Here is a 26,258-nt window from a genome sequence, read left to right on the forward strand (position 1 = left end):
GCAAAAATAATACAAAAACAGGGAGGGGGACAAAACATAAGAGACTCTTAAATATAGAGAACTGAGGGTTGCTGGATGGGTTGTGGATGGGGGGATGGCTAAATGGGCAAGAGGCATTGGGGAGGACATTTGTTCTGAGCACTGAGTGTTCTATGGAGGGGATGAGTCATTGGATTCTATTCCTGAAATCATTATTGCACTATATGCTAACTAACTTGGATGTAAATTAAATAATTAAATAATTAATTTTTAAAAATGGTTACAATCACCCAAAAGATTTAAAAACAAGGTCTCAAGAAGATATTTGTATACCCATGTTCATGGCATAATTATTTACAACAGCCAGAAGGTGGAAAAACCCAAGTGTCTGTGAAGCAGAATATGGTATATACATACGATGGAATATCATCCAGCCTTAACAAGGAATGAAATTTTGACACGTGCTAGAAGAAGGATGGCCCTTGAGGATATTATACAAAGTGAAATAAGCCAGTTACAAAACAATAAATACTGTATGGTTCCATTTACATGAGGTACCTAGAGTAGTCAAACTCATAGAGAAAGAAAGTGGAATGGTGGTTGCCGGGGCTAGGGGGGCGATTGAATAGGAAGTTACTGCTTGATGAATACAAAGTTACAGTTTTGCAAGAGAAAAAAGTTCTAGAGATGAATCCTGGTATTAGATGCACCACAGTGTAAATGTGCTTCAAGCCACTGAACTGCACACTTAAAATGAGTTAAGATGCTAAATTTTATGTTATGTGTATTTTGCCACAATTAAAGTAATAATAAAAATGATTCAAATAATACATTTTATGTTATGTGTGTGTTATCACAATAAAAAAAATTTCATGCTGCTGCAGTGAATACAAACTATGTAGTTTCTGAACTTAGAGTCCAAAATGAAAACATTCTTTGATCAAGAAAAATAAATCCTAAACATACACACAGATGCTTTGTTCAATAATGAAAGGAGTATAACTTTTTTTTTTTTTATTTTTTTTAACGTTTATTTATTTTTGAGACAGAGAGAGACAGAGCATGAACGGGGGAGGGGCAGAGAGAGAGGGAGACACAGCATATGAAACAGGCTTCAGGCTCTGAGCCATCAGCCCAGAGCCTGACGCAGGGCTCGAACTCACAGACCGCGAGATCGTGACCTGAGCTGAAGTCGGACGCTTAACCGACTGAGCCACCCAGGCGCCCCAGGAGTATAACTTTTAAAATAAAGTGTGAAAATATGGGGCACCTGAGTGGCTCAGTCAGTCGCGTGTCTGACTCCTAGTTTCGGCTCAGGTCAGGATCTCAGGTTCTCATGGGGTCCGAGCCCCCAATTGGGCTTTGCTCTGACAGTGCACAGCCTGACTGGGATTCTCTGTCTCCCCCTCTCTCTGCCCCTCCCTCGCTCATGCACTCTCTCTCTCAAAAATAAATAAACTTAAATACAATAAAATAAATAAAATTAAAAAGTGTGAAAATAAAGTGTGGTCTACAAGTTTTTTAAAAAATGAGAGTGAAGAAAGATAGTAAGCAGGATGGAAGAAAGAAACTGTACCACTTCCATCAAGTGTTAATTTGAGGATTTCAGATCAAGATGCATGGCGCTTCCCCGCACTCTTTGCAAAAAAGGAAGTTCTTGCAGGCACGTACGTGATCCAGGAAGGAGAGCAGAGCCCCCAGGATGGGGGAGGTTGGCTTCATCTCCTGCCACATCTTGTGCTAAGGACTGCTTTTTACGTGGGTAGTGCAAACTGAACTCTCTGCCACATTTTTGCCCGTGCCACCATGATAAAATTGTGCCGGCTCTGGTTCCTTAGGAAACTCAGTGATGTATAGATGATGCTAATATTTTCTAACCAGATCCGGACAAGTATCGAACTTCTAGACTACCATTTATGTCTTTTCTCTCAGGACTTTGGGAACTTTTCCAACCTTTCTTATGATTTGGAACCATTTTATGTATTTATTTATTTTTAATATTTATTTATTTTTGAGAGAGAGTCAGTGCCAGGAGGAGAGGAGCAGACAGAGGGAGACATAGAATCCAAAGCAGACTCCAGGCTCCCAGCCATCAGCACAGAGCCCGACACAGGGCTCAAACCCACAGGCTGCAAGCTCACGACCTGAGCTGAAGTCGGATGCTTAACCAACTGAGCCACCCAGGTGCTCCTGAAAACCATATAAATGACAGGAATCATCTGTGCCTTAAAGGTTGCACAGACACACAACACCTGTAAAACCTCATGACTTTTTAAGAAATAGATCTTTGGCAACATGTTCAGTTTCTTCTGAAGTTATTGACCTATTCAAGTTTTCATCCACTTCTTAAAACAGCTTTGGTAATTTATATATTCATAGAATATACTCAAAGAATATTTTTATATTCAATGGTACATATTTTCAGATTTATTCATTTTTTCATCTTTTCAGAGTTTGTGAAAAAAATCCTTTTCAGGATTTCTTTCTTTTTTTTAAATTTTTTTTAATGTTTTTACTTATCTTTTTTAAATTTTTTTTTTTTAACGTTTATTTATTTTTGAGACAGAGAGAGACAGAGCATGAACGGGGGAGGGTCCGAGAGAGAGGGAGACACAGAATCCGAAGCAGGCTCCAGGCTCTGAGCCATCAGCCCAGAGCCCGATGTGGGGCTCAAACTCACAGACCACAAGATGGTGACCTGAGTTGAAGTTGGACGCTTAACCGACTGAGCCACCCAGGCGCCCCTGTTTTTACTTATTTTTGAGACAGAGACAGAGCATGAGCAGGAGAGGGGCAGAGAGAGAGAAGGAGACACAGAATCTGAAGCAGGCTCCAGGCTCTGAGCTGTCAGCACAGGGCCGGATGCAGGGCTTGAACTCACGGACTGTGAGCTCATGACCTGAGCTGAAGTCAGATGCCCAACTGACTGAGCCACCCAGGTGCCCCAGGATTTATTTCTTACTCCTAATGTTTTTCTAATTGGCATTTCTTTTTATTTTTATCTTGGTCAGTTTTCTCTATTTGCTATGTTTTTTCCCCCAAATAACCAGATCTTGATTTTATTTATGTGTCAGCTTTTCTTTTATTTTCTTCAGTAATTTCTGCTTTCCCCCAATTCATAACACCTTCATAACTTAAAATCTGTCACTCTAGTTACATTAACGTAAATTTTACTAGTATCTTAAGGATGTACCAGGGACTATATTTAAGAAGGCACTAGAAAGATGTATTGGTCAATACTAGAAGTTTTATAGATATTAATATATGCCATTATATTTTAAATAGCCAAGATTAATCTTTGGTTACATCTGCTTTTCCATTTTCTAGGCCACAGGAAAATGATTATAGCCATGATTTTCTAGAGTTGTAGACCTCTGGGCTTCAACGGTGCTTTTATCTGTAAGTTAGAGTGGATCACAAGTCATTTTGAAAGAGAATTCTGGTCCCATGAGCTTGCCTTAGCCCCCCTTTGCAGAGCTGGGATGGTGCTCTATAGAAGCCCGGGTGACCGCCAGGCTCCCCAGTTTTCACAGGTATGGATGAATTTTTGTCTTTGCTCAGATAGGGAATAGGAAGTGGGTTCCTCAATCTATCTGGACTTGTTTGCCCATCTGCAGAATAGGTATAACAATAAGCCACTCACAATAATCTTTTGAAGATGAGGAAAATAAAACTCAAACTATTTACTAATTTCCCTAAAGCCACAGTTAATACAAAGTTTGAACACGCCATACCTGGGGTCAAGATCGCTGTTTTGATCTGCAAAGTCTCTACCTATGCAATGTTTCACAATCTGACTCTAATCACACATTTTAAAATGTTCAACACAGGGATACAGCTTATGATCATTTTGCATTTAAGCTATTATATATAGGATCTTAAATACATAAGGACATATGCTTTGTCAGAATGTCAGGTAGAAGCCAAATGCAACAGAGCTGATAAGATTTTAAAGGTGTATGCACATTTGCCAATTAGGAGTTTATTAATGATTTTAGCAAGAGCAGATTCAGTGCTGTGTGAGGCCGGAAGACCATGAAAAGATTGCAATTGTCATGAATGCTTTGAGGCAACAAGTGCTTTTACATTATATAGCATTACAGTGTGCCCTGCATCGCTCACAGTGCAAGCTCAGCCCTTCTGATGGCCTCCAAGGCCCTCCAAGACTGTATGGTCCGCCACCTCACATTCCTCACCCCCACTCCTCTATCCTATCATTCTCCCTGCCTCTGCTCCCACCAGCCTGCCCCCTTGCTGTCCCTCTGTCACAGACACATTGTGCTCTTAAGACTTAGTGCACCTGCTCCTCAGACTGGAAGGCTCCTCCCCAGATACCCACCCATGACTCCCTTACCTTGAGGCCTGCCCTGACCGCCTTAGGTCAAATTACCACCTGTCTGTACCCCTAGTCTTCCCGACCTTGCTTAACCTCCAAAGCACTTGCTTTCTGACATAACACATTTACCTTTTTACCATGTCTGTTCTCCAGTGAATGTCTCCCCCACTCCCCACCACTAGAATTTAAGCTTCATGGGCGCAAGGGTTTGGGTTTTGACACTCACATATACCACCCACCCAGAACACATGTGACACAGCTAAGGTTTTCAAAAAACATTTGGTGAAAGAATGAATGAACGAATGAATTAACAAATGTGAGACAACGTACTAATTACGTATTTACAGTCATTAGTCACTCACACTTAGAATTCACATCTGGGCTCTGCCACTCACTAGCTGTGCAACCTTTTTTAACCTTCGTTTCCTCATCTGTGGATGAAAACAAAAATATGACCTCATAAGATTATTGTTTTGATTTTATAAGGCAGTTAATGCACAGTGCTTAGCACCATGCCTGGAGCATACATAGGATATGCTCAGGAAATGTTAGATGCTTTTACCGTATGTCATCTATCATCACTATAATCATTGTTTTATTTCATTTCCACAGTGGTCCTAAAAGGCTGATATTATTCCTAATTTCAAGGTTTGGAAAGTGAACAAAAAGAGGTTAAATAACTTCTTCACCATCAGACAGGATAAATCTCCCAGCTGGTCTACCGGACACCTCTTTTCATGCCGCCTTGGTTCACCTGGCTCAGGCCCGACCCTGGAGTCCTTGGCCACCAAACTCACTGGCTCCTTTCACAATTTCCAGACTCGTCTGAAGCATCAGGCTGCAGGGCTTCCTCAGTAGTTGTCCAAGGGGCCAAGGGGTGCAGAAGTTAACTTCCCATAGGCACAGATTGAGATCCTCTCCATTTCACCTTCTGAGATATTTTCTAAAACATAGCGTTGTTGTATAGCCTTCCTAGAAAAGTGCCTGTGGCTGAGCCTTCATAAGACAGGGATCTAGATACATACCACCTTGCATTTTCTTCCTTTCTCCTTCCTTTTTTAAATTTATTTACTTATTTGAGAGAGAGAGAGCACAAGTAGGGGAAAGGCAGAGAGAGGGAGACAGAATCTGAAGCAGAATCTGAAGTTGGACACGTAACCGACTGAGCCACCCAGGCACCCCTAATTGTATATTTTTATTACTCACATATATATTTTATTTTCCTATTCCTACCTATTCAAAAAATTTAAACATTGAAATCTGCAGTGGCATTGCCCGTGTAAGAGTCAGAGCTCTCACCACACTTGGGCAAACTGCTTTTTCTCTCTGTGCTTCAAGTTCCTCATCTGGACAACAGGGATGATAATGAACCCACCATCAAGTATTGAGAACAGGACCTGGCGTATAAAACATTACCTTTTTCATTTTTTTAAAGATTTCATTTTTAAGTAATTTCTGTACCCAATGTGGGGCTCAAACCCACAACCCTGAGAACCTGAGTCGCATGCTCCACAGACTGAGCCAGCCAGGTGCCCCAAAATACTACTTTTTGATGGTAAAATTTTAGTTAGAGTGTGTAAATCTTTAAAACTAAACTATAACCCAGGGTGCCTGGGTGGCTCAGTTGGTTAACGTCTGACTCTTAATGCTGATTGAGCCCCACCTGTTCTCCCCCTCCCCTGTTCGCTCACTCTCTCTCTCAAAATAAATAAACATTCAAAAAATAAAAATAAACATGAACTATTACCTCATTTTCAAAAAGTACTTAAATAGTATCAATCATGCAGTTAGTGACAAAGACACTACTATATTTGAACCAGATATTGTTCTGAGTACTTACAAAATATCTTATTTAATCCACACAAAAAGCCTGTGTGATAGGAATTATTATCCTCATTTTACAAAATTGAGCTCAGAGAAGTCTGCTGCCCCAAATCATACAGTTAATTATATCGGTCTCTAATGTCTATGTTTTTTTTAAATTTTTTTTTTTTAACGTTTATTTATTTTTCAGACAGAGAGAGACAGAGCATGAACGGGGGAGGGGCAGAGAGAGAGGGAGACACAGAATCGGAAGCAGGCTCCAGGCTCTGAGCCATCAGCCCAGAGCCCGACGCGGGGCTTGAACACACGGACCACGAGATCGTGACCTGAGCTGAAGTCGGATGCTTAACCCACTGAGCCACCCAGGCGCCCCTCTAATGTCTATGTTTTTAATTATTTTTTTCACTTTTTTTTTTTAATGCTTATTTTTTTTTTTTAATTTTTTTTTAACGTTTATTTATTTTTGAGACAGAGAGGGACAGAGCATGAACGGGGGAGGGGCAGAGAGAGAGGGAGACACAGAATCGGAAGCAGGCTCCAGGCTCTGAGCCACCAGTCCAGAGCCCGACACGGGGCTCGAACTCGCGGACCGCAAGATCCTGACCTGGGCCGAAGTCGGACGTTCAACCGACTGAGCCACCCAGGCGCCCCACGCTTATTTGTTTTTGAGAGAGGCAGGGAGGGGCAGAGAGGGAGGACAGAGGATCTGAAGTGGGCTTTGTGATAACAGCAGAGAGCCCAATGAGGGGCTTGGACTCACAAACCATGAGATCAAGACCTGAGGGGAAGTCAAATGCTTAACTGATTGAGCCAGATGCCCCTATGCTTTTAATTATTATACCATCTTCCCATCATAAAATAGGAGGTAGGTTCCTCGATACGTAAAAATAGGTATATTTTGGCAGTATTGCAGTATTGCAAGGCTAGTACTCTGCTTACAAAATAATGGACTGAGTGGGGGTAGGGAGGGGTGGGAAGTAGAATAGAAATGTAGGCTTTGCTTCCAATATAATGTATGCTGTGTTTAAATTATTTTTATTTGTTTATTTATGTTGAGAGAAACTGAGAGAGAGAGCAAGCAGGGGAGGGGCAGAGAGAGGGGAGAAAGAATCCCAGGTAGGCTCCATGCTGTTAGCACAGAGCCCAATGTGGGGCTTGAACCCACAGACTGTGAGATCATGACATGAGCAGAAACCAAGAGTCAGACACTTAACTGACTGAACCACCCAGATACCCCTGTATGTTGTGTTAAAAAATGTCAGGGCAGGTCCCTATCAAAATAACACCAGCATTCTTCACAGAGCTACAACAAATAATCCTAAAATTTGTATGGAACCAGAAAAGACCCCGAATAGCCAAAGCGATCTTGAAAAAGAAAACCAAAGCAGGAGGCATCACAATCCCAGACTTCAAGCTATACTACAAAGCTGTAATCATCAAGACAGTATGGTACTGGCACAAGAGCAGACACTCAGATCAATGGAACAGAACAGAGAACCCAGAAATGGAACCACAAATGTATGGCCAACTAATCTTTGACAAAGCAGGAAAGAATATCCAATGGAATAAAGAGTCTCTTCAGCAAGCGGTGCTGGGTAAACTGGACAGCAACATGCAGAAGAATGAACCTGGACCACTTTCTTACACCATACACAAAAATAAACTCAAAATGGATGAAAGACCTCAATGTAAGACAGGAAGCCATCAAAATCCTAGAGGAGAAAGCAGGCAAAAACCTCTTTGATCTTGGCCACAGCAACTTCTTATTCAACACGTCTCCACAGGCAAGGGAAACAAAAGCAAAAATGAACTAATGGGACCTCATCAAAATAAAAAGCTTCTGCACAGCGAAGGAAACAATCAGCAAAACTAAAAGGCAACCGACAGAATGGGAGAAGATATTTGCAAATGACATATCAGATAAAGGGTTAGTATCCAAAATCTAATAAGAACTTATAAAACTCGACACCCAAAAAACAAATAATCCAGTGAAGAAATGGGCAAAAGACATGAATAGACATTTCTCCAAAGAAGACATCCAGATGGCCAATCAACACATGAAAAAATGCTCACCATCACTCATCATCAGGCAAATACAAATCAAAACCACAATGAGATACCACCTCACACCTGTCAGAATGGCTAACATTAACAACTCAGGCAACAACAGATGTTGGCGAGGATGCGGAGAAAGAGGATCTCTTTTGCATTGTTGGTGGGAATGCAAGCTGGTGCAGCCCCTCTGGAAAACAGTATGGAGGTTCCTCAGGAAATTAAAAATAGAACTACCCTACGACCCAGCAATTGCACTACTAGGCATTTATCCAAGGGGTACAGGTGTGCTGTTTCAAAGGGACACATGCACCCCCATGTTTATAGCAACACTGTCAACAACAGCCAAAGGATGGAAAGAGCCCAAATGTCCATGGATGGATAAATGGATAAAGAAGATGTGGTATATATAGACAATGTAGTCTTACTTGGCAATCAAAAAGAATAAAATCTTGCCATTTGCAACTACGGGGATGGAACTGGAGGGTATTATGCTAAGTGAAATTAGTCAGAGAAAGACAAAAATCATATGACCTCACTCACGTGCGGACTTTAAGAGACAAAACAGATGAACACAAGGGAAGGGAAACAAAAATAATATAAAAACAGAGAGGGGACAAAACATAAGCCACTCATAAATATGGAGAACAAACTGAGGGTTGCTGGAGGGGCTGTGGGGGGGCGGGGATGGTCTAAATGGGTAAGGAGCACGAAGGAATCTACTCCTGAAATCACTGTTGTGCTATATGCTAACTAATTTGGATGTAAATTCTAAAAAATAAAAAAATTAAATTAAAAAAAAGAAAATGTCAGGGCAGGGGCACCTGAGTGGCTCGGTTGGCTGAGTGCCTGATTCTTGATTTTGGCTGAGGTCATGACCCCAGGCCTAAGTCCCATGTTGGGCTCCATGTTGAACACGGAGCCTGCTTAAGATTCTCACTCTCTCCCAGTCCTTTCTTTCTCTCTCCCGTCTGCCACTCTCCCCTGTTCATGCGTGCACTCTCTCTCTCTCTCAAAATATAAAGTAAGTAAGTGAATGAATGAATGAATCAGTCATTCAGTCAGGGCAGAGGCTCCTGGCTGGCTTAGTTGGAAGTGCATGCCATTCTTGATCTTGGGGTCGTGAACTCCTGCCCCACGTCAGGTGAAGAGATTACTAAAAAAACGTACCAGGGGCACCTGGGTGGCTCAGTCGCTTAAGGATCTGACTTCAGCTCAGGTCCTGGTCTCATGGTTTGTGGGTTTGAGCCCCACGTCGTCCAGCTCTGTGCTGACAGCCCGGAGCCTGGAGCCTGCTTCGGATTCTGTGTCTCCCTCCCTCTCTCTCTCTCTGCCCCTCCCCTCTCACGCTCTGTCCGTCTGTGTCTCTCTCTCTCTCAAAAATAAATAAACATTAAAAAAAAAACCAAAAACACGGAACTTAAAAAAAATGTCAGGGCAACTGTAAATAGCAGGGGAAAAGCTTACTATTACTAACTTAACAAGAATCTCATCTCGAAAAATGCCCTAAAACTTCAACAACATTACCTCCTAGTAATAAATATAAAACAAAACTGTTGTATTGTTCCTGCTTTGATAATCAAGTAACCCACATGGAAGACAGGAAATTACAATTCTTCTGTTTTGAAACTTCAACTACAAGAGCTCGTGAGAGTATTAATAGCTTTTCCACTTACAGGATGCTTTTAGCGAGGAGGTCTCGTCCTCTCTTCTTCTACTACTCTGCATGAAGTATAACCTGAAATTAAAGATTTCACAATGAGACACCAACGTGGAGCTCTCAGATTATGTTGCTCTCTACTCTATGTGGGCCTTGTCAAATAAACCAAAAACGTGTGTGACCCAATCTGGAAAAACGCGGTTATTCCTCCCTCTCAAGGATATGCAGCCTTCATCTTATCCAGTGACTCGGTCTTTCACCTAGTTTGGTCTGACACAGAAATTAACTTCATTTTCCAGCTCATCACACTCAGCATATGCTCCAACAAATGGATTCCTGTGTCCGGAGACCAGTAAAATCCCTGTCTCCCTTGGGGATTCTGCTATAGCATTTGTTCTAGGACATTAATGGATGTCCTAACCAGTCCACGTTTTCTGAAGCAATGACAACTCAAGGTCATAGCCTCAAAATGAGGCATGTTCAATATAATGACACATGCAGCACACAGACATTCCTGGTGATGTCAATCATGCATATTGCTTCCTTTTTCCAATGTGAAGTGTAGTGGGGGTTCTCATCCTAAGAGGCATTTTAAAAATCACCAAATCAATGTCTAGGAAGGAGCCTTTTGCATGAGTTAGAGCAACTGTTGTGTCAGTCCCCAATGTTTGCTCAGAGATGTGTACACAACTAGAAATGTGTACCAGATGATTGACAAAAAGTGGTCAAGACTACATGTTCTCTCAAAATTCGTGCCCCAAGCCAAAAAAACAAAAACAAAAACAAAAACAAAAAAAAAACCCTCCAAACTACTTCAAAAGATAGATTAGCGACTCTGTCTGAAAGTCTTAGATAAAATGTTTTCAATAAATTGCTCAGGAAGACTGAAGACTGAATACATTTCTTTTTTTTAATTTTTTTTTTTTTAACGTTTATTTATTTTTGAGACAGAGAGAGACAGAGCATTAACGGGGGAGGGTCAGAGAGAGGGAGACACAGAATCTGAAACAGGCTCCAGGCTCTGAGCTGTCAGCACAGAGCCCGACGCGGGGCTCGAACTCACGGACCGCGAGATCATGACCTGAGCCGAAGTCAGACGCTTAACCGACCGAGCCACCCAGGCGCCCCAAGACTGAATACATTTCAATACAGAGGTTGTGATTTTAAAAAAGAAAAAAGGCGGGGTGGCTCAGGAGTTGAGCATCCGACTTTGGCTCAGGTCACGATCTCACCATTTGTGTGTTGGAGCCCCATGTCAGGCTCTCAGCTGTGAGCATGGACAGAGCCTGGAGCCTGCTTCGGATTCTGTGTCTCCCTCTCTCTCTGCCCCTCCCCAACTTGTGCTCTGTCTCTCAAAAATAAATAAACGTTAAAAAATGTAAAAAAAAAAAAAAAAGAGAGAGAGAGAGAGAGAGAGAGAAAAGAAAAATGTCTAGAACAAAAGGACATGTCCCAAAACAAATGGGAAAGAAAAATAAATTTGGAATTTCAGGGAATGTGCCAAAAATGCTGCAGGACAAATCACAGAAAGTTATTCAAAGACATATCATAAAACCAGAATACCAAATCTCTCTTGCAGGTGAGTAGATTAGGTAACTCTTTCACAGTGTGAAAACTAAACTAAGAGAAATAGATCAGTTATCAGATCGTCTAATAATACAATGAAAATAAACACCCACTGACTGAATGGGAGGGAGGTAGATGATTTTACTTTATTTATAGCTTGAACTAATAGATGTGCATAAGATTTTTTACCGTTTACAGACATGCTTCTAATACACTTAACTATTAGTGACCAGATTTTACTTGATGTCCATAGTGCATAGTATAAAACCATAAAAACCACCGGAGTGTGGATTTTTCATGCGTAATCTTTACTTGAGACAACTCAAACCAGGATGGGATTCAAAACTAAAAATAGTAACAAACACATAAAACTGAGCTTATCAAAATGAGCCCTGCTCAGTCCAGGTAAACTATTCTAGAGTTATGGGTGTACACGAGAACTTCTTGTCCTCCTGAAAGACATCAGCCACCAGTGCGCTGCCCAGCCTCTGAGACCCCCTCATTGCTCCTTCCCTTGGAGAAAGAAAATTTTTAGTGAATCCAGAACAGAGCTATCTGAACAGAAACAAGAAAAAGACCAACATTATATTAACACAGTTTGGAAAATGATCACAAAAATGGTAGAAATCACCATCAGACTCACTGTTTTCTCTCGCTCATTGAGTGTAATAAAAGACAAGAGCAAAATAATAAAAGACGAAAAAAAAGGAACAGAAGCAATTGAAAAAAATTGTCTACAAGGTAGATATTGATAAAAACAATAATATCAGACCAATTTGAAATCAAGGTTGAAAGTCTCAAAGGGGACTAGAAGAATATTTTATATTCATAAAAGATATGATCCACCAAATATATGTAACGGTCAGGAACTTTTGTGCACCTATTAACATATTTAAAATTTATACTGCAAAGCCTGATAGCAGAACGAAAATCTACTGACAAACCCCAAATAAAGCAGGGGATGTTAACCTGTCATTCAAAAATTAACAGATCAAATTTACACAGAAATGTAGATGTAAAGGAATAGATCACACAATTTGATGAACAGGTACAGATTTTCTGCCCAATTAAAAAAAAATACACAGCCTTTTCAAATACTCATGGAATATTTGCAAATATTAGCTACATATTAATTAGGCCAGTAAAAAAGTTCAATGAATTCCTCAAATTAGAAATTATTATTTTTTAATGTTTATTTATTCATTGTGAAAGAGGGAGAGGGACAGCTGGAGAGGGGCAGAGAGGGAAGGGAGAATCCCAAGCAGGCTCTGTGCTGTCAGCCCAGAGACCAAGGTGGGGCTTGATTTCACAAAACCATGAGATCATGACCTGAGCTGAAATCAAGAGTCCAAAGCTTAACCGGCTGAGCCACCCATGTGCCCCAGGATTTGTTTTCTAATTTTGTGGAAGAAAGGTCCGGACAGGTTTCTCGGAGGAATGAAAATTAAGTTGAGACTTGAGAGCTCTGAAACAGGTAGGTGAAACAGTGAGCTAGATGGAGGAAATTATCCACCCGCAGGCCTCCCCACCCCCCCACAGGACTCCGAGGACATGCCCGTTAAGCATGGTTCACACGACAGTGAGTGTGACAGGCAGCCTCCCGTGTACACGGTTTATACTTAGCTTCAAAAAGTTTACACCTACTACCGAAAGTAGTAAAACAGGTGGCTTACATATTAAAAATATATTCAGTATATAAAAATACATATTATATGCATATTCATCTATCAAGGAACCAACCTAAGAAGTGTCAGAGGTAGTCCTTGCATTCAAGAAGTATACGCGGCAGTGAAGAGTATAGAGTGTCAGACTTAGACCAAGTGAATAACGGAAACACTTCACAAAATGTGAAGTGAGCGGCCTGCACCGAGCTCGCACTTAACGCTTCACCCCTTCACTACCTGGCGAGCTCTCAAAACGGCTAAGATGAAGATGAGGAAAACAGGTGCCTGCCTGCCTTTAGAGGTCTCGCTTCAGCCTTGCCCAACCGAGAAGCTCTCTCTGAGGCCCCCGGACTCTCCAGCAAAAAGAAAAACATCACCAGCAGAAACCAGTCGTCCCATCTCAGTGCGCAGGTAGACAGCCCCGAGTTAGACCCTTTCGTCAATTGGCCGACCCCTAGCAGCAACCTAGGCGGCTTCCAAAAGTTCGATAAGGGCCAGCCCAGGCTTCAGGCTTAGGGCTTGAGCTGAGCCGACCCAGGGTCGGCCTGGACCGAGTGTGGGAGCTCCGGCTCCCGGAAGCCCTGGGCCACGTGGGTAGGAGGGAGCCAGTCCTTGCCTCGGTTCTCTGGTTCTCGCTGCAGGACGCGCGGTCTGCGGCTGCGCTCCCCCGCCCCGTCTCTAGCCCGAGGCCAGCCTTGGTGGCTTCTGGGCTTCCCACTCACCAGAGTGTGGGGGCTCCGGCAGCCGCGGGTGGAGGGGAGGAGGAGGTCTGAAGGTGTGGGGTTAGGGAGGGAGAGGGAGGAAGGGGGGGACTGCGGGATCCCCAAGGCCAGCAGCTCAAAGGACAGCCATCAGTCGTCACGGCCATTGTCACGACCACCCCCTGCCAAGCGTACGCATGGACATGGGGCGGGGTCCGGCCCTGGATGTCACCTGGGAAGGAGATCCATCCACAAACTGGATCTGGGCTACCTGTGCCTCTTCCCCTCCACCTCCCCTCCTCCCTCTCCGTTCCTCCTCCGGTTGCTGAGCCTCTAGGCCGGGTCAATCCTCCCTACCTGGGAAACCTCTTGTTGTTCCGGTGAAGTCAGAGCCCTGCTTCATTTAGGAAAGCTCTGAATAATAATTAAGGGGGGGAGGCGGAGAAAGGAGACAGCCATAGGGTAAATCAAGGAAGTAATAACAATAGCCACTGTTGAAGCCTCCGCCAAGCCGCTGTGCCGTCGTCGCTGTGCTTTGTCGGAGCACCTGGGCCCATCTCAATCTTTCCATTCCTTTTCTGCGTTTGGTCCCATTAGCTTGCGTCTAGAAATCGATTCGAATGAAAAACAATCCGGGACGTAGGCAAATATTTCTTTGCACAGATGTATAGCACAGCTCTTTGTAATACTGAAAACTTAGGCCAACGGTACGCCCGTGATTCTAAATCATGGTACATCCTTTTAGTGGGATTTAACAACAAACAAAATGTTCCCTATATAGTAGGGGGCAGTTTACAAAACAGTTTCTGCTTAATAAAGAAAACATAATTTCAATGGACAGAGACTGGAAAATAGTTATCTCTAAGTCGCTGAATGATGAGCGTCAATTTTCCGTAAGGATAAGAGAAAAAAAGTTATAATGTTAAATTATAAGTTAAATAATATAAGTTAAAAGTTATAAGTTAAAATGCTCAATTCTGCCCCTCTCGGAATTGTCTCTCCCTCTCGCCACCTCAGGGCTGTCATTCTGGGAGAAGCGGCAGGGGGCTGCAGGAAGGGCGCTTGTATCCCCTCCGCGTCCCCCCACCTCCCCTCCCCGACCCCGCCACGTGCAGGGATCCGCTCTTGCGAGGGCCCTTGCATCCCCTCCGCGTCCCCCCCACCTCCACTCCCCGACCCCGCCACGTGCGCGAACCGGCGCTTCCGAGGGCGCTTGCATCCCCTCCGCGTCCCTCCCGCCCCGTTCCTCCCCCGCCCCGCCACGTGCAGGGAACCCGCGATTCTCTGGGCCGGGAGAGGTCAGCTCGTGGAGGCTGGCGGGACCTCGGCCTTCTGCTGGGGGTGGGGGCGCGGTCCGGGGTCGTGGCGTCTGCACCCATCTCGCCCTGAGTGTTGATTTCGGGAATCGATCGGAAATTACAAGGCCAATTAAATGCCCTCCTATTTAGAGCTCTGGTTAGGCCTGAGAGGCTTCAAACAGCGCCTCAGTCCCTTGGAGGTCTCCGCAGCGGTGACCTCACCCCGAAATCGGCCCTAGGAGATCACTGTAGGAGGGAGGGGGCTGCGCCGAGCCTTCCCGGGTAGCCCCGCCTCCCCCTCCTCCGGCTGGCGGCTGGCGGCGGAAGAAGGTCTTAGCTGCTCAGAGCACGCGCCAGATCTATGCTCACTTGAGACCAAACCGCAGGGAGTGGGGGTGGAATCCCGGGCGGTCGCTGGGCCCGCGGGGACGCAGCCAGGAAAGGATGTCCTGGCCATCTGCTGGCCCCGAGGCATCTGCTGGCGGGTCCCCAGGAACGGTGATCGTATTCCTCAGAATCTGTTGCCCAGACCGTCCCCCAGCATACTCGACGCCTACTTCAGTTGCCCGGTTAGAGGCTGCTAGCTGTTTCCACAGTTTTCCAATCCAAATGCTTATTAGTTTTGCACCCCAATGGAGCCTTTCCAAATGGGGCCAAAAAACAGGAAGGTTTGACAATGGCAAATGTTAACCGAAACCGTGTTTACCTTGCATATTTGCTTGTTCGCAGAAGCCTTAGTGGTAATAATGGTGTCCAGACTCCTCATTTGACAGATGGGTTAGCTGAAGCCAATGGAGTAACAGGCCAGTCCCTGGGTAGCATGATACCTTCATTGCATAGAGGCAGTCTGGAAAGAATTCAGGTAAGACCTGGGAAAGCTTGTTAGGAGGGTTTCCTATCTCATTTTCCTCTGCCTGGATACTAATGCCTGGAAAGTTGTAGTTTTTATCTGTTTTAAATGAAAAACTGTACCAATCTCTGTATAGATATATACCTGTTAATGAGAGTTTGGATTCTCTTTGGCTTAGTATTATCTGAGCTTTCCCCAATGTCATGCTGGTGTTAAGAAAGAATGTCAAAATATTCTTTGAAAAACTTCAGTAGCCACCCAATACTGCACTGTATCGCTGGGCTACAAGCCCTGTTGCTGAACGTTTCTGTTGTTAATCAGTTTTCATTATTAAAAACAGTGCAGGTAAGAACATGCTTGTTTACAAATCTCTACACTTCTGACTCTGTAGAATGGATTCCTTGAATTGGAGTTACCAGGTTACAGACTACAGACTTTTTAAAGATTTGGGTGCACAGTGCCTAATTGCTTTCTTCTTTCTTTCCTTCTTTGAGACAGAGAAGGCAAGCCGGGGAGAGGGGCAGAGGGAGAATCTTAAGCAGGCTCCATGCTGAGCATGGAGCTTGATCCCACAACCCTGGGATCATGACCTCAGCTGAAATCAAGAGTCAGATGCTCAACCAGCTGGAGCCATCCAGGCGCCCCAGCCTAATTGCTTTCTAAAAAGCTTGTGCCAGTTTTATACTGTTCCTAGCAGAATAAGTGTGCCCACTTGATTTGATTACTGGTAACCATGAGAATTTGTTGAGTGCATGAAAGTAACAGGGTCTAGAAGCAGCTAGGTGGTGGCCATATGGGATCTTCCAGAGGCATCACAGGGTAGTGTATCTTCTGTACTGCACCTTGAACCCACTGTGCTTGGCATCTCTAGCACCCAGCACCTTGCATGTTGTTGGCTGAGTAGATGCATTCCCACCTTGCCTCCCACCTCTCACCCCTGATCTCACAGGTCATACCTGGTGGATCTCTGGGCTGTCATCTGTGTCTGCTAGGACAAGGCATAATAAACTCATCACTGTGCTGTCTTTTCCTTCCTTGTCTTCATACATGCTATGCTTTCCTATTTGTTCTTTTGCTTTGCATCCTCTCTGGGCTGTCAGATATTGTGGGTCACTGCTGTCCCTCTTACATGGGGACATTTGGGTTCCACAGTGATGACAATAAAGGGAAGGCCAGATCTTGTCTGTCTTTCATACACTTGTCCATTCATTTATTCATTCCACAAATACTTATTGAGCCAGTTATTATGTATAGGGCACTATGCTTGCTGGAAACATAGAAGGAAATAATACCAACATCAATATCTAACATTTATTGAACATGTACTAAATGCCATGCACTGTGTTAGGTACATGATTTTACTTAATCCTTATCATAGCCCAATTAGTAAGTACTATTATTTTCCCCATTTTACAGATAAGGGAACTGATGTCTACAGAAGTTAAAGGTCACACAACCAGTTAAATGGTGGAGCCTAGATCCAAATCCAAGCAGTCAGCACTTAAAGCTGGATTCCAGAAGAATGGGGAATGTCTCAGGCAGAAAGGATACAATTAGTAAAGGCCCTGGGGCAGAGAATAGTTTGGTTCATTAAAAAACGGTCAGGGGGTACCTGGGTGGCTCAGTCGGGTGAGTGCTGGACTCTTGATTTCGGCTCAGGTCATGATCTCACGGTTGGTGAGAAAGAGCCCCAGGTGGCACTGAGCCTGCTTAGGATTCCCTCTCTCCCTCTTTCTCTCTGCTCCTCCTCGGCTCATGCTCTCTCTGTCTCTCTCAAAATAAATAAATAAACTTAAAAAAATAACGCCTTTGGCCGGGGAGCAGACGGTCTGAGGAGCAGCAAGAATAGATGCAATAGCTATCCCATCAGTCCAGGTTGAGATGATGGACCTTTGGTTTGGAGACAAACTGGATGAACCGGATGTGAGGTGTGACAACCAGGTGCCCAAGATGGTAGGTGGTAGGACCATTCCTAAGATCCTGGATATCTGGTGGGCGGTCAGGTTTGTAGGAAAGATCTTAAGTTTGGTTTCGGGGATGTCGAAATCAGTTGCTACCAAGACATGCGCAGAGATTCCAAGTAAGAGCTCCGATCAGAATGTAGGAATTATCAGGGTAGGGAGGACCAGTGGAGCCGGCTGGAGCAAGGTAGTGACAGAGTGTGAGGTGAGAAGAGAATTCAGGGTGCCGGGATTTACAGGTGACGTTCAGGAAATGACCCTGGAAAGGTTTCCAGAGGAAACAGGAGCAGCCAGAACACTGGGAGGATGGATGTGTTTCAGATGCAGACCCACACCCTCCGACACCAGGTGGAGACTAGAATACGCATGGGGTTGGTTGGAAGTCAGGACTGGAAGTACTTTTACCCCTTTCTTGGCTCTCACACACTGGGGCTGCCGAGCAGTCCTCTTTCTGCCGCCATGTGTTTCAGCAGGACAGGATTTTGACGTGACTTTGAGGGCGTTTCTTTGTAGTTTCTTGCAGATTTTTACATTTATATATCACCTAACAGCAACAGGAAAAGGGGGGTAATTTAACGAAAGAACATTTCTATTTCACTGTATACACTTTCATTACTCATATTTCCATTATGCGCACTATTAGCCATTAATAAATAAATACAACTGAATGTTTAAAAATATCTTTAGGGGGCACTTGGGTGGCTCAGTTGGTTAAGTGTCTGACTTTGGCTCTGGTCATGCTCTCATGGTTCATGAGTTCGAACCCCATGTTGGGCTCCATGCTAACAGGGCAGAGCCTGCTTGGGATTCTCTCTTTCCTCTCTCTCTGCCCCTCCCCCGCTCATGCTTCCTCTCTCTCTCAAAATAAATACATAAACAAAAAGAAATACATACAAATATCTGTCGAACTGCACTAACGGAAATAGTGAATCAAATTCTTAACCTTAATCTTTAAAGACATTTTTTTTTAATTTTTTTTTTTTAACGTTTATTTATTTTTGAGACAGAGAGAGACAGAGCATGAATGGGGGAGGGTGAGAGAGAGAGGGAGACACAGAATCTGAAACAGGCTCCAGGCTCTGAGCTGTCAGCACAGAGCCCGATGCGGGGCTCGAACTCACGGACCACGAGATCATGACCTGAGCCGAAGTCGGCCGCTTAACCGACTGAGCCACCCAGGCGCCCCTTAACCTTAATCTTGAGAAAACACCAGTGTACAAGTTCCAGTTCTTTTCCTACATCTGTCAATGACTAGTCTCATTTAGGTACTATTTTCTGCTCAACAAAACTGATTCTGTACACAGCCACTGAGTCCCTGCCATACAAGACACACTACTGCTGAGATGCTCCAGATTAGGGGTTCAGTAACTATTTCATGAACACCGGACAAGGAGGGAGGTAGGGAAGAAGAGAAAAGAAGAAGGGGAAGATGATTCTTGCCAGAAAAGAGCCTACAATTTGGTGGTAAAGATTTTCTTCAAATAACTAAGGGATATTTGGTTGAATTATGGCAATATGCTTATTTCCTATGAAATTGGTTGAAAATGAGTTTTTGTGAGCTCTGGATCAAATAGGCATGTGATTATAAAATGCTTCACAGGAGATGAATAGTTTTACACAGGTATAAAGACCGGTGGATTTGTGTTTGCAATGAAAAAAACAACTCACCCTGTGTGATGGCAATATGCAGTGTGCCCTGCATGAGAGCCAATTCCAGCATATTTGCTTTTTAGCAGTTTATCAAGCAATCATTAAGTGAGTTAACTCCACATCCAGGGAATGCTGATGGCAGCATTAGCCATAAATAAATAAGCTAATATGTACAATAGCTAAATGAATAGACTTTTCCGTGGTGTTTTATGGCCTGAAAAGAGCGCAGCTTTTCATTAAAGGAATCATTTGAAAATGTGGAAACTGATACGCCGCAGTTCAGTGCTCTCTGCCCATTGATAATGGGCTCTGTATTAGTTGTGGGGGTGGGAGACTGATGTCCATTTACTTTAGCAAAGATTGTTATTGAATGAAACCTTTAATGGGGGCGTTTATGATCCCACTCAGCTAAGAGCTCAGGGCTGCCTTAGAATAGTTTTTCCCTCCACCGTGACAGCTCTTAGACAATCAATACAGGTAATATGTCAGTTGGTGGTCAGCAGCCCTGTAAGTAGAAAGGTAGAGCTGAAATGGAAACTGACAGGTAGCCACTTAGAGAGGGGGTACGGGGTAAACACTCTGAAAGTGAAGCTTCTCTCGGGAGTGAGGGAGTGTCCAGCCCTCACATTAGTTAGTGCTGGGATCCGATAGGAAGAGATTAGGAACAAAGACAAGATAACAGGGGAAAAGCCATTCAGACCTTAGGAAAGGACTTCCATCTGGGTGGTACTTTTAGAACCCCAGAATTTATATGGTTTGTCCATTTGTAGTATCTGTCATTGTCTCCCCCTTTTTTTAATTAAAAAAATGTTTAAAGATTTTATTTTTTAATTATTATTATTTTTTTTTTATTTTAGAGAGAGAGAGCAAGAGAGAGAGTGAGTGGGGGATAGGAGCAGAGGGAGAGAGAGAACCTCAAGTAGGCTCTACACTCAGAGAGGAGCTCCATCTCATGAATCATGACCTGAGCTGAAATCAAATCGAGTCAAGACGCTTAACCGACTGAGCCTAAAAATTTTATTTTTTAAGTAATCTCTATACCCAACATGGGGCTTGCACTCACAACCCCGAGATCAGGAGTTGCATGCACTCCCTTTTTAAAAGAATTTTTAACAACTGTGCTTAAATAGGAGCACCTGGCTGGCTCAGTCAGTAGAGCATGCGACTCTTGATCTCGGGGTCATAAGTTCAAGACCCACATTGGGTGTAGAGTTACTTAAAAATAAAATCTTTAAAAAATTGTGGCAAAATACACATCACAAGTTACCAGCTTAACCATTTTTTTTTTTAAGTTTATTTTGAGAGAGAAAGTGCACACGTGGGGGGTGGGGGGGGTGCAGAGAGGGAGAGAGAGAATCCCAAGCAGGCTCTGCACTGTCACCATGACCTCAACTTGGGGCTCGATCTCATGAACTGTGAGATCCTGACCTGAGCCAAAATCAAGAGTCAGACACTGTAACCAGCTGAGCCACGCAGGCACCCCCTATATCACATTTTTAATTTATTTTTTATTTATTTATTTTTTTAACGTTTATTTATTTTTGAGACAGAGAGAGACAGAGCATGAACGGGGGAGGGGCAGAGAGAGAGGGAGACACAGAACTGGAAGCAGGCTCCAGGCTCTGAGCCATCAGCCCAGAGCCCGATGCAGGGCTCGAACTCACGGTCCGTGACATCGTGACCTGAGCTGAAGTCGGACGCTCAACCGACTGAGCCACCCAGGCGCCCCTATATCACATTTTTTAATCCATTCATTTGTCCATGGACTTTTGGGTTGCTTCTACCTTTTGGCTGTTTTGTGGTCTCATGTTTTGATTCCAAATTCACTTACTCATCTTCTTTCCTAAATGGCAATTTTAAAAGCCCCTGGGACCCAGAAAACCTTCCTGAGATACTTAGAAAAAATAATACTTGGTTTGGAGCACCCCAAGCCTCCTGCCCTCCCCACCCTTGCCCCTCAGCATTTCTCGTTCAAAGTATATACCACAACAGTGGCAAAAATGCTACCTTTTAAAGATGACTGACATTTCCCAAACTTCTGATAAGAACCACCTGGGTGTTCCTTAAAACTTCAGATTCTTAGACGCTCACCTCACCCAGGACGGGAGTCAGTGGTTTGGAGGAGGGTCCAAGGGACCTGAGGTTTGATAGGCATTCCAGGTGATTCTTATCTTTCAGCAAGTCTGAGAAACTTGGGCTTTAGCTTGATAGAGACCCCTTCACTACCAACAAGCTCCTTCTATTTGGGAGTTAAAAACATCACAAACCTGATAAATGAATGGCTGGTTGTATTTCTTTCAAAACATGGATTCTTGGTTTTGGAGTTTGTTATCTATTATTAGAAAGTTAGGGGCCAGGCACTATCACAGGATGAATGAGTGAACATCTGTAACCACGAACCCACCCCTCTCATTTTACATTTGAAATCAGTCTTTAAGTCCCAGCTGATAGACCCACTGATGACTGACCTTGGTTGTGGGATTACCTTTGTCAGAATTCCCCTATTCTGCATGGAAGTATTTCTTTTCTTTTTTTTTTAATGTTTATTTATTTTTGAGACAGAGACAGAGCATGAACGGGGGAGGGTCAGAGAGAGGGAGACACAGAATCGGAAGCAGGCTCCAGGCTCCAAGCTGTCAGCACAGAGCCCGATGCAGGGCTCGAGTTCACAGACCGTGAGACCATGACCTGAGCCAAGGTCGGACGCTCAACCGACTGAGCCACCCAGGCGCCCCTGCATTGAAGTATTTCTGTAATATCATTTACACATAGACCTCCATTTTTTAGTATTTCTTGACATTTCGTATTTGTCATTCAAGTAATACAGATTATATGCACCCATTTCTTCATATGTATTTTCCTTCCCTCTCAAATCCTGCCACTCCTTGAAAAATAAAATGTATGTAGATGCCCTGGTAACTAGTGAAGGAGGAAGGACCTTTCTAATTTGTATCCGTTCCTGGCAGCCATGCTCAAGGGTCTTCTGCCTCCAGACTCCCCTGGGCCCCCAAGCTCCCAGAGCTGAGGATAGCCCAAAGGGGCTTTGGTTTTTGTATTTGATTACTATCTTCAGCACTGGCCTTTCCAGTCCCTTAGCAACCCTCCCATTTGGCAAATGGAAAAGACTGGAATCCCATTTCACTGCCTGCTCTTGACTGCCCAGCCCTAGGCTCCTAATCACCTGGGAAGATTTCAGGCCCTCCTATTATGGGAATAGACCTGCCTTGGGCTTGCCCAGGGGCACATTTGTGGCTGAAGGGGTTTGGTATTTAAGAATGGGAAACCGAGATAGCAGCTTTCCTCTGAGGGAGAACCTGTAGAAATGAGACACACTGCCCAGTTTTAGGGGAACAGTTTCAAAATCATATTGAAGTATTTATTTATTTTTTATAAATTTATAAAAAAATTTATAAATTTTTTTAATGTTTATTTATTTTTGAGACAGGGAGAGACAGAGCATGAACAGGGGAGGGTCAGAGAGAGGGAGACACAGAATCTGAAACAGGCTTCAGGCTCTGAGCGGTCAGCACAGAGCCCGACGTGGGCCTCGAACTCGCAGACCGCGAGACCACGACCTGAGCCGAAGTCGGACGCTTAACCGACTGAGCCACCCAGGCACCCCTAAGATTTTGTTTTTAAGTAATCTCTGTACCCAATGTGCGGCTCAAAACTACAACCCCGAGATCAAGAGCTGCACACTCCACCAACTGAGCCAGCCAGGTGCTCCTCCAGTCACACGTTTCTATTGAAGTAATTCGGTGTAGAAATTTGTTCTCCTGACCTTTGGATAGGGTCCAAGAAATCAGAGTTCGGTGCAACTCCTGCCCCTAAAAAGTCATAAGTAACTCTCAAAGTACTTAAAACTACCATGAATGAAATACTGTGCGACCTGTGATGTCAAAATTAGACTCACCGATAATAGATGTTCTGGGACAGTAATTGTGATCTTATGTTTAACATATTGTGAATGGCAGTCCCTCCAACCCCCAACGTGCCCGGCACTACTTGGGTACAAATGGAGCTATGACTTTATGGCTACAATGCCTTGCTTACCGCAGGCCTCACAGAGGTCCCAAGCATCTGTCTGTTTTGATGGCTTTGTTCGTTGCAACTGGCAACTTCTCCCAGTCCTAGAAGGACACCCTGAGGGCCCATTAAGAGCCTCATCAATATCATGAATTCCACTTTACTTTGAGCCTCCTTATTTTTCCAGAGTTCAGATGCCCTTTCTTATACATTTTTTAAAAAACTCTAATGAATGAACAGATATTTATCATCTGACTTAGATTGGGAAAAGAAATACAACCAGAGAATCTATTTCCTTTCTCTTGTCAGTCAGGCAAAGGGGAGATGAGTCATGAGAAGCTTTCTACATTCCATCGTCAGGTCATAGCTGCAGAAAGTTCCACATTTCCAACAGTGTTGCGTTGGCACCCATTTTCCCAAGGAAGACTGCTGTTGTGCCTGCCATCTGCGTTCTAATGGTTCTCTTAGTGAACAGCATCTGTGGTTTTGCCAAGTCACCCAGCTACTCAGTTTTACCCACTGCCGTGCTGCAAGGACTAGGAAGAGAAATCAAATGCAGCCACGGTTCTCAAACTTTAATATGGATTGCTGGGCCCCACCCCCAGAAGTCCTGATTCGCTAGACACTGGGTAGGGCTAGGGAATCTGCCTTTCTAACCAGTCCCCAGGTGATGTTGACACTGCGTCTTCAGGAATCACACGTTTTGAGACCCACTGAAGGAAAGGCTATCTATCAACAATGAAATTTGCAGAATTCCATCTCCCGTTTGCCTGACTTACAAGAGAAAGGAAATAGATTTATTAAGTATCCCCCCATAATGAGTCACCTCCTTTTATTCAATCTTCTCAACACCACCCTACAATGACATTATTTTACAGAGGAGAATGTTAAGCCTCAGAAATTAAATGAATTAAATGAGAACACGGTAAACAAATACAAGTTTGTCCACCTCCAAAATCTGTATCCTATGTGTTATGTCCAGCCAATATCCAGTCAGTGTATCTGTATCTGTGCCGAGCTTTCATTTCATTCTACTTTTATGTAATGGCTAGTCTTCTACTCTGACTGTCCTAGTCTTTTAAAAATTATCGTTATAAGCTGACTCAAATTATCTTTAAAAATAGATGAGAGACACATTTCAGGGCGTCTGGCCAGCTAGTCGGTAGAGCATGTGACTCTTGTTCTCAGGGTGGTGAGTTCAAGCCCCATGTTGGGTGCAAAGCTTACTTAAAAAAAAAAAAATAGATAAGATACACATTTTAAATAAACACAAAAGAGCTTAAGGTAATTATTAAAGAAGGATGTTGTGAACTGACTGCATTTTCCAAACAAAAAATTGAGGTATGTAACACAATCAGGATGACCCAAACTTTGTGGAAGTAGGTCAGATTAAGCCTGCTTGGTCCCAAATATTCTATTATTTTGCATGCCCTATTAGAAAAAGGGAAAACAAAAAAACACACAAAAAAGCAAAAAACAAAAAACAAAAAAACCCCACACCTTCCTTTGCTACCATGCTTGTTCAAAGAACAGAGTACTTAATTTGAATTATTCAACTAGTGAAAAAAATCCACATCACTGAGTTCCTGATGTCTTGCTTTTACCCGTTTGATTTTAAAATGAACTAGCAGTCAAAGAAAGGCTGCCTAATTACAGGATGAGTCCCAGTCTTTTCAAAAGACCATTGTTCTGACTTAATTAACATGAACTAAAACAGTCCTAAAACAACAGGGCACATTCCCATTAGGATAAATTACCAAGACCTAGTCAAGGCAGCAAAGGATTCCCCAGAGGAAAATCTGTCACTGCTCTTCCACCTGCACTACATCTCTTTCTCAAAGGACTCTGCTACAGCTGGGAGCCTCCCTCTGGATGGGGCATCTGTTCTATATTGAATTTGCTCCATTTTGAGAGCTGTGGACCATGGATAAAGGGTGAAGGAAAATCCTAGACGGTCAATACCACCATGGCTGGGGATGTGACATTCTAGCTTAGTAGCTCTGGTCGCCCACGAAACACTTTTATTCTGGTCTCAAATGTTCCATGTAGAATATTTAAACGTGTGGTGCTGTTTGCTTTAATTTGGGGAAGAATGGGTTAGTTGATGGGAAAACGCTGTATCCTTAGCAGGATTCATAATGGAACAGGCTGGTTTGGTAAGAGGCTGAGTGGCGGAGCTGGGCCCACCTGGCTTTGTCCCTTGGAGGCGACCGCTGCATCACCTCCTTACCCTCGGCCTCGATTTCCTTATCCATAAATGGCGAGCTCAGTACCATTTCCCAGGGTTCGTGCTCATTTAGAAATGTTGGCTAATATTACCCACGTGCAATCAGTTTGTGGTCACTCACATATTATAAGACATTCCCCAAGGCTTGCATCAGCCTCGTGATAAGTGATACAGCACATTTTTCTTTTCGGCGGGCCTCTTCTTTCTACATTCTAAATAGAGTATGAACCGGCTAATTAATTAGGACTGAAAAAAATTCCACTTGTGCCATCATCAGGAATGAAATCAGGTTTGAAACTAGAGCAATATAAAAACACTTAATTTTTTAGTCTATTGCAATTTTTAAGTCTTTTCTCATTTGGCAATAATTTTTCTTCCCCAATTACAAAGCTCACAGATGACGGCGTGAATACGTAATTTCTGTGTCCGTAGTAATTCTGTGTGGTGCTGAACAAATTAACCTG

The 26,258-nt window shown here is 43.6% G+C and overlaps 1 protein-coding gene across 4 annotated transcripts in view; it reads right to left on the reverse strand.

Moving 5' to 3' along the window:
• SLCO5A1 (solute carrier organic anion transporter family member 5A1) overlaps window positions 1-14,105 on the reverse strand; it is a 311,289-nt gene extending 297,184 nt beyond the window's left edge. For 3 of the 4 annotated variants that reach the window (XR_006198356.1, XR_006198355.1, XM_042923843.1), the window contains exons 1-3: window positions 13,804-14,103; window positions 9,868-9,929; window positions 4,678-4,746 (exon numbers count right to left, since the gene is read on the reverse strand). The gene's annotated coding sequence lies outside the window, so the exon portion shown is untranslated. Of the gene's footprint in view, window positions 1-4,677; window positions 4,747-9,867; window positions 9,930-13,803 lie in introns of all 4 variants that reach the window. The other variant, XR_006198357.1, reaches the window with a different exon arrangement.
• Between the last annotated feature and the right edge of the window lie 12,153 nt (window positions 14,106-26,258).

This window comes from Panthera leo, chromosome F2, assembly GCF_018350215.1.
Source record: "Panthera leo isolate Ple1 chromosome F2, P.leo_Ple1_pat1.1, whole genome shotgun sequence".
In the NCBI taxonomy this organism is placed as follows: domain Eukaryota; kingdom Metazoa; phylum Chordata; class Mammalia; order Carnivora; family Felidae; genus Panthera; species Panthera leo.